At 49.0% G+C, this 11,276-nt stretch overlaps 1 long non-coding RNA gene across 1 annotated transcript; it reads left to right on the top strand.

The window, feature by feature from the left end:
* Nucleotides 1-821: 821 nt before the first annotated feature.
* LOC310657753 lies at nucleotides 822-6,110 on the top strand. Its single transcript, XR_014501898.1, has 2 exons — nucleotides 822-1,264; nucleotides 3,876-6,110. It is a non-coding gene; the product is annotated as an uncharacterized lncRNA (long non-coding RNA).
* Nucleotides 6,111-11,276: the final 5,166 nt, after the last annotated feature.

Below are 11,276 nucleotides of genomic sequence, written 5' to 3'. Positions count from 1 at the left end.
TACATATAATCAAAATAAAAACAACAACCCAATAACACCCAGATCCAAAAGAGCCACATTTTAAAAGCGCGTTCTGTTCCAAGGAATCATTGAAACCGGCTTCCATGCATGCATTTCCTGCAAACTCCATTGCACATCGGTTTTGTTGGATCCGGCCAGCATTGCCCAGCATTATGTCTTCACAACCTGCAGGCGCAGGATCTGGGCACAAGAGCAATTCTCCCCTCCAGCGGTTTTTTTTAGCAATCTGGTAGCCTTGCTGCCTCCAGCTGTGGGGGCAGAGCAAAGCCATCTTGGCTAGAAATAATAATAATAATAATAATATAATTTATTATTTGTACCCCGCCCATCTGGCTGAGTTTCCCCAGCCACTCTGGGCGGCTTCAAACAAAGATTAAAAATACATTAAAATGTCACGCATTAAAAACTTCCCTGAACAGAAGCTGTGCATAGTCTCTCTTTCCATGCACTGGGATGTACTGGGATGCATCAGTGAAAGAAATCTATCCGTTCTTATGAAGGGGTACAGTTAGGGTTACCCCAGAAAGCCCTAAAAACGGTTTGCGAATTCCCCCCCCCCAGCCAGGCCTCGGCGTACGCATTTTAAAAACTGCAATTTCCTCTAAGACAAAAAGCACAAGCTAAGCAGTCCTCTTTGTAACAAAAACGCTGTAACAAACCTAGAGCTGAGAACAGAAAACCTTTCGGTTCCCAGATCTAAGCAACCTTGTCCTGGTACATTGATTTGCAACATACTTCCGGGAACAGAACCAGGGAACGAAAAAAGCAACATTCTATGTAAGAATGTGTGAAGGGGGACAGGGAAAAAGGGGTTTGAAAAAAGGATAAAACCTGCTTGTAAAATGTTTTCGGTGCGGCCTGTCTTTTGTGAACTGAATCACACAGGTGCCTCTGCCCTTCCGGATGGCAGAATAAAACGCTCTTTCTCTGGATTAACCCCTTGGTGTCGTTTGGCTCCTTTTGTCTCTGCTCGGGTGCAACAATTATTCCTACCCATGGATTAAAAAGGCTACATATTTCTGGTGCATCGGCCGGGAATAACCACGTTCCCCGAGATCGAGGGACAAAGAGGTCCAGGGCGTCACTGCAAGGCGAGCAGCTCAGGATCCTGGGTCAACAGTTCCAGCGCGCATCCTGCCAACTTCGTGGGAGGGACTGGCCACCCGTTCCTGAGTGGACACGCGACAAGTGACGGAGAGAAAGAGCAACGGCCGTGCAGAAAGAAGGTACCTCGAGGAACAAGGTAAGCTCCACAGGGATAGGTGGGAGCAATAAGAGAGTCTGATCAACTCCGCCAGCAGGGTAGAAGAAGTGCCACTGGTTTTGGTATTGCCCAGAAAAGCAGCAAAAAGGGTGCTGCAGGGCGCCGGTCGAAGTCTAAGCGCTGCCGGTTATGGTTCTTTTTGTGTCCAAAAGAAGCAGTAGAGTGCTCTTGGGCCCCGGTCGAAGTCTAAGCGCTGCCGGTTATGGTTCTTTTTGTGTCCAAAAGAAGCAGTAGAGTGCTCTTGGGCCCCGGTCGAAGTCTAAGCGCTGCCGGTTATGGTTCTTTTTGTGTCCAAAAGAAGCAGTAGAGTGCTCCTGGGCCCCGGTCGAAGTCTAAGCGCTGCCGGTTATGGTTCTTTTTGTGTCCAAAAGAAGCAGTAGAGTGCTCTTGGGCCCCGGTCGAAGTCTAAGCGCTGCCGGTTATGGTTCTTTTTGTGTCCAAAAGAAGCAGTAGCGTGCTCTTGGGCCCCGGTCGAAGTCTAAACGCTGCCGGTTGTGGTTATTTTTTGGGGGGAAAGGGGATTGGGGGAGGTGCATGGGTTTTTGTTTTTGTTTTCTGAATGTGCGTGTGGGGACACTCCAGTGAATGTTTTGAGTGTGTGAGACGTTGAAAGCAACGTCCGGCCTGTGACTGAGTGAGAGAAAATAACGTTAGGAGGGCTGAGTGTCCCAGTGTCCCCAGGATCCCAGAGTCATGGGAAATAAAAGCAGTAAAACAATTCTTGAGACACCACTACAGAGCTTTCTGGAAAACTGGAAAAGTGCCATGAAAGCAGAAGAGTGGGGATGTAAACTCAAAAAAAGCAGACTCCAACATTTATGTGAAGTTGACTGGCCTTCCTATTTACCAGAATAGCCTCCTGGAGGATCCTTGGATCCAAACTTGGTCAACATTTTATGGGGTAACATTTTCAAGGCCCACACAGATCAGATTCCCTATATTTCTATCTGGAAAGCCAATGTGGATCAAAATCCCTCATGGCTTCGGAAAAATAGAATTGTGACTGCCCAAGTCAAACTATGTTCAGTACAATTACAAGTTAAAAAGCCACCAGTTTTGCCAGTCCCAGAAGAACAGTCCCAGAAGAAGAGGAAGGAGGAATAATAATTTGCGCCCTCCACCCTATGCAGCAACTGCACCAGGGCTAAAAGAGGTTCCCCTACCCAACCCCCTTTTGATGCAAGCAAGGAAGGTGAAGAGGAAGGTGATGATGATGTTTGTGATGATGATGACTTCAGAAAAACTCTAGATAAAGAGATAAGATGGACTAGTAAGCAGTCTGACAGAGTGTTCCAGTATGTAGAACCGTTTAAAAGAGTGAGCTGGATGTGGCTTCTTGGTTCTAGAAGCAGCACAATGCAAGGTTGTGAATTGGCAGACAGAAAGAAACAGAGCAGAAGGCTTTGAGAGCCGCATGGGACAGAACTGTTAAAAAAGAGACAATTAAACCCAAGGGATTGAAAACCCTAGGATTACAATACTGACCATTGAGGAAATCCGCAAGATACATGCCCTCAGGGCAGCAGACAATACTGATGTTGCAATTGAGGCAGCTAAAACTCCACTTTGATGGCCCACCCACTGACTGTACGACCCCCTGGAGTCATCCGATGTACAGGACCACAGACCCTTCTTTCGAAGAGGACCCAGCCAAAATAATTAGGGGTTTGTCTTCAAGCAGCCAGAAAGCCAAAAATGCAAGAGGGTGTCCACGGGAGGGACAGAAGACGCCTAGGGAAGAAGCCAGTGCGCTATCTGCAGGCAAGAGGGTCATTGGGAAATGGAATGCCCATAGGCCCCACGCCCGACACACCCCACCCCCACAGGCTGGGAACAATAAGATTTCTCAAAAATGATTTCTTCTCATCTCTGTTCTTGCTAAAAGACTGTTGCAGCTAGAAGCAAGTGAACTAACTGTTTCTAACGTTCATTCATGCAAGTAACAGGACATCAGCTTTCCCCCCCCCCCCCTTGTGCCAGGCACTTGGAGGTAGCTTCAGAGCGTTATCTCTTGGCTGCTATCCCAAGAGGAAAATGCTGCATTCTCACCAACCAGCTACCCTGAACCCCACACTGTCTGGATTTATGGTTCATCCAAAAAAAACCCAGAAGGCCAAGGGTTACCCACCCCCCTTGCCCCAAGCACTAACCTGGAAAGTGACTTTCTTAAAAGCAAGTGAATGCTTTCTGTGAACTTTGTCAAGTTTTACTTTTTAAGGTGCAATTTTGTTCTGAAAAACAAGCTGCAGCATAACATAGGAATTTTGAAACTTTGAAACTTTGCCAGAAGCAAGGAGCGCATTGTTCTTTTTACAGAGACTGGCAGTCTTTGGCAAATCAACTGAAATTTGCAACATGGCTTACAGGCCACGGGAGCTCTGAAATTTTAGAGCACACGAATGAGACTTTTAAAAAAAATCTCAGCTGGCAAAACTAAACCCAAGGAACAGAACTGTTAACCCCTTGCGAAGTTTCCTGCCAAGCATACCCTTTTGAATTAATGTTTGCTAGGCCTATACCTTAGGTGCAAATGCTATCTGTCAATGTACAGTCGTTCTGCCGTGTGTTTCTTTTTCTCTTCTCTTGACAGGTAAACCGGCTAGAGGCTGTCCTGTTTCTCTACAGCTGTTAAAGTCACCAGCATCTGTGACACCTGATCTACACCGCCCACCAGACTGGACCCAGACGCCCAGACATCGCTCCAGCCTTGTTGGAAGAGACCCAAGACGTCCAAAGCCCACCAGACGACTGAACGCCCACCACACTACAGCCCTGCTCACGTCACTCTGGAAGCTGACGTTTTGCACGGCTCAAGAATCCAGCATGGATTGAAAGAGGACATTTTCACATTTTCTTTCCTTTCCTTTTGCATAACTGAACTTTACTGAAGGTACCTGGGCCTGATTTGCTTTACGCCACCCCTGCAGAGGAGGGTGCCTAGTGGGTCTTTTCTTTCAGCGTAATTACACCCCAGCCCACTCTCTAGCACTTACCTAAGCCCCTCCACGTGCATACAATGGCTCAAATACGACTGTGGGTCCCCGTGCTGGTATTTCTGCTGCCTTTGACCTTTGAAATGCCAATACCACTCACAGTGACCAGACAACTGCTGCAATCGTGGGGGGCCACCACACATATAATAAGTGGATTCAGGTTGCTGAGATGGTTGCGTTCTCTGCAAATCGGACCAATTGTGCCGTTTGCACTCTGGCCCCTGTAGATGCTCTGGGAGGAATGCCACTCCTCCCTGTGCCTTGGAATGAATCCTTGGTTACAACTCCACTTGTTGCCTTCCAGCCTCTGGGCAACCATTCTTCTTTATGGAATCATTCCGTCCCTTTCCAGGTTCACAGGATCACTGGCTGCCTTTGTGTCAACAAATCAAATGACGCCAGTGACGCTCAGACCTATGTGGGCACTTCCCACTGTGATCCTACCTTCCCAGCCCCAACTGACATGCCTGAATCCAAGACAGGAACTTTTTTTGGTTCCAAATTGACTGCATGCCTAGCCCGCTTGCTGACAGGCACCATATCTGCCCATGGTCAGGACGTTTACTGGGTGTGTGGCAGAAAGGCCTATCATGCCCTCCCAAGAGGATGGTATGGGGTCTGTTTTCCAGCCTACTTAATACCCCCCATGTGGATTCCTGACCAGATATCCTCTGCACCCCCTAGAAGGAGGCGTTCGGCTGACCTGGCAACACTTGCAGGTGGCAGCTCCCAGGATTGGGGCCAAAATCAGTGGCCTCCGGAAAGGATACTGGCCCATTATGCGCCAGCCTCCTGGAATCGGGGAGAGAAAATCTCTGGGGCAAGGGGGCCAATCTATAACTTGAACCGCATAATCAGACTCCAGGCAGTGGTAGAGATTGTTGCTAACACGACAGCCACGGCCCTTAGGCTAATTGCCACGCAATTGGATGAGACACGCAATGCGTTTCTCTCAGTCCGATTAGCGTTGGACTTTCTCCTGGCGCAACATGGAGGCTTTTGTGCAGCATTAAATCTCACAGATGGGGCCTGTTGCTTTAACATCTCTGATCATGGTGAGGCCATTCGCAATTTGGCAGCAGGACTTGAAACAGTGGCCCATATTCCTACCCAAACCTGGGAGGGATGGGACATGTCATGGCTTGACTGGTTGCCAAAACTAGGATGGGTAAAAGGCCTGTTTTTGCTGCTGCTTGGCCCACTTTTCATTTTGCTAATTTTTTTGCTTTTCTGTACCTTGCTTGCTGCAATGCTTGCATACAATGACACGCAATATGATTTCTCGCATGCTTCGCCCCCAGATTATAGCTCTGACCCGAGAATATCAGCCTGTGCCTTCCTGGGACGAGCCTTTTTGAGAAAAAGGCTGTCCAAAATTGAGAGGTATGGAATGAAGGGGTACAGTTAGGGTTACCCCAGAAAGCCCTAAAAACGGTTTGCGAATTCCCCCCCCCCAGCCAGGCCTCGGCGTACGCATTTTAAAAACTGCAATTTCCTCTAAGACAAAAAGCACAAGCTAAGCAGTCCTCTTTGTAACAAAAACGCTGTAACAAACCTAGAGCTGAGAACAGAAAACCTTTCGGTTCCCAGATCTAAGCAACCTTGTCCTGGTACATTGATTTGCAACATACTTCCGGGAACAGAACCAGGGAACGAAAAAAGCAACATTCTATGTAAGAATGTGTGAAGGGGGACAGGGAAAAAGGGGTTTGAAAAAAGGATAAAACCTGCTTGTAAAATGTTTTCGGTGCGGCCTGTCTTTTGTGAACTGAATCACACAGGTGCCTCTGCCCTTCCGGATGGCAGAATAAAACGCTCTTTCTCTGGATTAACCCCTTGGTGTCGTTTGGCTCCTTTTGTCTCTGCTCGGGTGCAACAATTATTCCTACCCGTGGATTAAAAAGGCTACACTTAAAGGAGCAGCAGCAGCAGCAGCAGCAGGTATCTCGCCCTCTCTGAAGACTAAAATGCTCAGCATCTCAAAATCAAGCTCCCAAAGTGAGCGAGCTGCAGAGATGCCAAATCTTTCAGAGAGCACATTCCCCGGGCGAAACGGAGTTGGTAAGTTGGCTTCAGCTATCAGATGCAAAGTCCATGCAGCACCACGGCCTGCATGCTCATGGCCCCCAAAATAACAGAAACAGCTGAATCAGAGTTTTGCACGCAGGCCGGAAGTCCAATGCTAGGTGCCCATCCAAATGTTTTGGACTACAATGCCCATCAGCACAGCTGAGACTGATGGGAGTTGTAGTCCAAACCATCATAAGAACATAAGAACCAGAGTTTTGCACGCAGGCCGGAAGTCCAATATTATTATTAATATACTGCCCTATACCCATCTGGGTGCCCATCCAAATGTTTTGGATTACAGTGCCCATCAGCACAGCTGGGACTGATGGGAGTTGTAGTTCAAATCATCATAAGAACGTAAGAAGAGCTGGCTGCTAGGTCACGCCAATGGCCCACCTAGCCCAGCATCCTGTTCTCAAAGCGGCCAACCCTACGCCTGTGGGAAACCAACAAGCAGGATTTGAACCCAGGAGCCATCTCTCTTTCTGAGGTTTCCTGCCATTGGTCTTCAGAAGCATTGACTGTGGAGGCAGGGCAGAGCCATGCCTGGATAGCAACCATTGCTCCTCCATGAATTTATACAATCTTTTTAAAAAGCCACCCAGGTTGGTGCCCATCCCTGCCTCTTGTGGCAATGAGTTCCATAGCCTGTGCAAGAAATCCTTTCTTTTCTCTGTCCTGAATCTTCCAACCTCACCTTTGGACGTCCAGCAGTTTGCCTGTTAGGAGAGGGAGGAAAACTTTTCTCCATGCTGTGCACAGTCTGGGAAACCTTTATCTCAGGGCTTAGCAAACTTTTTCAGCAGGGGGCCGGTCCACTGTCCCTCAGACCTTGTGGGGGGGCTGGGCTATATTTTTTTTTGGGGGGGGAGAACGAATTCCTGTGCCCCACAAATAACCCAGAGATGCATTTTAAATAAGAGCACACATTCTACTCAAGAAAAAACACGCAGCTTCCCAGACTGTCCGCGGGCCGGATTTAGAAGGTGATTGGGCCGGGTCCGGCCCCTGGGCCTTAGTTTGCCTACCCATGCTCTATCCTAGGGGTCAGCAACTTACCGCACCTCGGGCCAGTGTCTCCAGCGCTGATTGCGCGGTGGGCCCTAGGGCAGGAGAGCGTGTGCCCATACGTGTGCGCACACACTATTTCCGGCACACTTCTGGGTCGGAGGAGCACCGAAAATAGCTTGTGCGCATGTGCACAGGCCTCCTCCGACCTGAATGAGCACTAGAAATAACACTTGTGCATGCACAAATAATGCTTGCGCATGCGCACAAGCTATTTCTGGTGCTCCTCCGACCCGGAAGTCGGCAGCCACACAGTGCAGTGCCAGTAAGAGCGGGCAATGGCAGCGGGCAGCGGGGCGTCACCGTGGACCGGATAAATGAGTCCCTTGGGCCTTATCCAGCCCACGGGCCTTAGTTTGGGGACCCCTGCTCTATCCTGTCGCCTTTCCCTTTCACTAAAATTAAGGTAAAGGGACCCCTGACCATTAGGTCCAGTCGTGGCCAGCTCTGGGGTTGCGGTGCTCATCTCGCTTTATTGGCTGAGGGAGCCGGCGTACAGCTTCCGGGTCATGTGGCCAGCAGGACTAAGCCGCTTTTGGCGAACCAGAGCAGCGCACGGAAACGCCATTTACCTTCCCGCTGGAGCGATACCTATTTATCTACTTGCACTTTGACGTGCTTTCGAACTGCTAGGTGGGCAGGAGCAGGGACCGAGCAACGGGAGCTCACCCCATCAAGGGGATTTGAACTGCCAACCTTCTGATTGGCAAGTCCTAGGCTCTGTGGTTTAAGCCACAGAGCCACCTGCGTCCCTAAACTTAGAAGTCCCAAATGCTGCAGCCTGTCTTCCTGGGGGAGCCACTGCAGCCCCTCGATCCGGAGGGCACCAGGTTGGCCAAGGGGAGTAAAAGAGACTCTGAGAGGGCATTCCAGGCCAAGGAGAAGACGGTGAGTCTTTAAAAGGAGGAAGGGGGGCACAGAATTAGATTAAATGACAGGAAGGATTCAAAACCTGCCGGACCGGAGATTCACAGAAAATTGGTAGAAATATATGAATTATTTGAAGAGCAACTGTAATCAACAAATGACGCTAGTAGGACCGCAAGAAGTTTTGTAAGGAGAAATGTATGAAACATTGCAAAAGTAGAGGAAGAATAGAGATATCAGTTATGAGTTAAATGTAATTGTGGAAGTAATGAAATGTATATTTAGTGAAGGGATTGGAAAATTTTCAGATGCGATTGGTGGAAGTAAAAAAAAGGTATATGATATGAAAGTAAGTTTAACTACTGTTGAAAATGATATGTCGAAAAGCTAATAAATTTTTTATAAATAAATAAAAGGAGGAGGGGAGATGAGAGGAAGCCTGAAAAAGTGGACCGAACAGAAAATAAAAAAGAGGAGAGTCATAACCAACAGATCCCTCCCTGCTCAGCTGCCCACCTGTCAATCATCTGGTGAGCCGCTGACGCCAGGTGACATATTTCCCCCCCTCTCCATCCCATTTTAATTCTGCAACCTGACTCTGTGATTGAATCCCACCCCCCAAAAAACACAAAACGACAACCATCTGGAAGCACCTGTAGACCCCTGTGCTGTTCTCTGTCTCTCTCCCCCCTCGCTTTTCCCTTCGCCAACCCCCCCAACCCACAAGCGCTTCCCTGCCAGTTCATTAGCTTCCTTGACATCCTGACTAAACGTTTGGGGATTTTGCCCGCTGAGCGGATGCCCCCCTGGGCTGGGGGGAGTGGGGGGCGGGCGCCGCAGCATCTGGGGCACGGCTAGCCCACGCCAGGGAGTCACATTCAATTGCTGCTCTTCTGATCTGAGGCGACAGGGAAGCAGGCGGCAAAGGTCAGAGCCTGGCGCCTTTCGGCAGAAAAGGCAGGGCTGGGGGGGGGCAGGCAGGAGGGAGGGGGCCCAGGAAGCCCCCTTGCTTCCCCCTCCCTTCCCTCCCTCCCTCCTTCCCCATCCCTTGTCCTCTCCCCAAATGGGAAGGGCACCAGCACCCGGTGCCAGGCCTGCGTTCGAAATGCGGAATCCCAGTGTGGAAGGCGGTTGGCACACAAGTTGGCAAAGCGATCTTCTTCCTGAGCTGCCGTAAGTCCGGAATTTCCTGGACACAGCCGGGATTTGCCCACTGGAAATGGCACCCGGGCTGAATTTTCAAAAATGGCAGCCCATTTCAGTGTCAATTTGGGGGCAATTTGGCTTCATTTTTCTTTTATTCTGAGATTTTCAACAGCTTTCGTGTCTGGATTTTCACATTTTTTGAAAACAGCAAGCCTGTTTCCTTCTTTTATGCAGGTGACTCTCAACACACGTTCCAGGAATAGCGTGTAATGCCAAAAGAATAAAAACATTAATGATAATTTTATGATTTATACCCTGCCCACCTGGTGTATAAAATAGTGTACAGTCATACCTTGGGTTACAGACACTTCGGGTTGCGTTTTTTCAGGTTACAGACGCACTGAAACCCGGAAGTACCAGAACGGGTAACTTCCAGGTTTCAGCAGTCGCACATGCGCAGAAGCGCAAAATTGCAACCCGCGCATGCACAAACATGGCGCTGCGGGTTGTGAACGTTCGCAGCCCAAGCATCCACTGTATAGTCAAAACACATCGGGTGCAATGGTGGGTAGAATTGCCAAAGCCTTTTTCCCTGGGCGGTTGCCCCCTTTTGATTTTTTTCACTTGCCAAGCATGTAAAGGGGCAACCCAGTCATATGGGTAGGGTAATAATAATAATAATAAAGACCCTGATGCTGGGAAAGATGGAGGGCACAAGGAGAAGGGGACGACAGAGGATGAGATGGTGGGACAGTGTTCTCGAAGCCACAAACATGAGTCTGACCAAACTGCGGGAGGCAGTGGAAGACAGGAGGGCCTGGCGTGCTCTGGTCCAGGGGGTCACGAAGAGTCGGACACGACTAAATGACTAAACGACTAACCAACAACAACAATAATAATAGGTGAATGTGCACAAGTTAAGTGTGTGTAAGTTGTGAGTTACCAATATTGTATACCGCCCCATGATATTGTATACCGCCATTTATGTATACCGCCAATATTGTAAACCACCCTGTGCTCTTTGAAGGGAGGGTGCATCAGAAATTTAATAAATAATAATAGTTTGCCCGCCAAAAGGCATTTCCCCAGGCCAGGCTGATGGAAAGTAACCCCGGTTTGGTTCTCGGTTTAAAAGGACTTCCTTTCCGCCCGCCCCTGTGGGGCTGCCCTTGGCCCCGTTTGGTGCAGAATGCTGCAACCAGATTGCTGGTCCGGCCGAGAACATGTGACCCCATCGCTAAAACAGCTGCACCGGGTTTGAGGTTCTTGTCTTAATTCACAAAGCCCTGAACATTTGCGGTCCAGAGAATGTCAGGGACTCCCTGAACCATTATAATATGCATTCTGTATTTTTTACTCTGTATGTTTCTGCGGTCATTGGCTAAGGGGTTGGGCAATTTTAAAAGTCTTTAAAAGTTGTTGCATACTTCGTTTGGGGTCCTCACCTCCTTGCAAGTGGCAGGGGTGTGTGTGCGGAGTCTGTTGCAACAGGAAAATAAAATTCTCTCTTGCTTTCCTTCTACTGCTTTCTGCCTCCATTCGTTTTCCTCTGACCAATATCGAACTTAGGGGACCCTGAACCCCTTGATGGGCAGCAAAAGCCAATCCCAAATGTTTCTAGAACATAGCTCTGAAGGGGATTTAAACCAGTTCATGAAATGTTTCCCTCCACGGTGATTAACCCCCCTGATAGCCCAGTGGAGCCTCCAAGTTCAGAGGTAGTCTACCTTTGGCTATCAGAGCCTGGCTGCAAACAGGGCTATTGCCTTCCTGCCTGGATTGCGAGCTTCCTGGAAACATCTGGCTAGCCAAGGAGGCTGGATTGGAGAGACCTTTAACCCAATGCA

The sequence above is a fragment of the Podarcis tiliguerta genome, assembly GCF_965153285.1.
Source record: "Podarcis tiliguerta genome assembly, chromosome: 9".
Classification (NCBI taxonomy): Eukaryota; Metazoa; Chordata; class Lepidosauria; order Squamata; family Lacertidae; genus Podarcis; species Podarcis tiliguerta.
The sequence above is the reverse complement of the archived record's forward strand: the minus strand, read 5'-3'. Positions and strand labels throughout refer to the sequence as shown.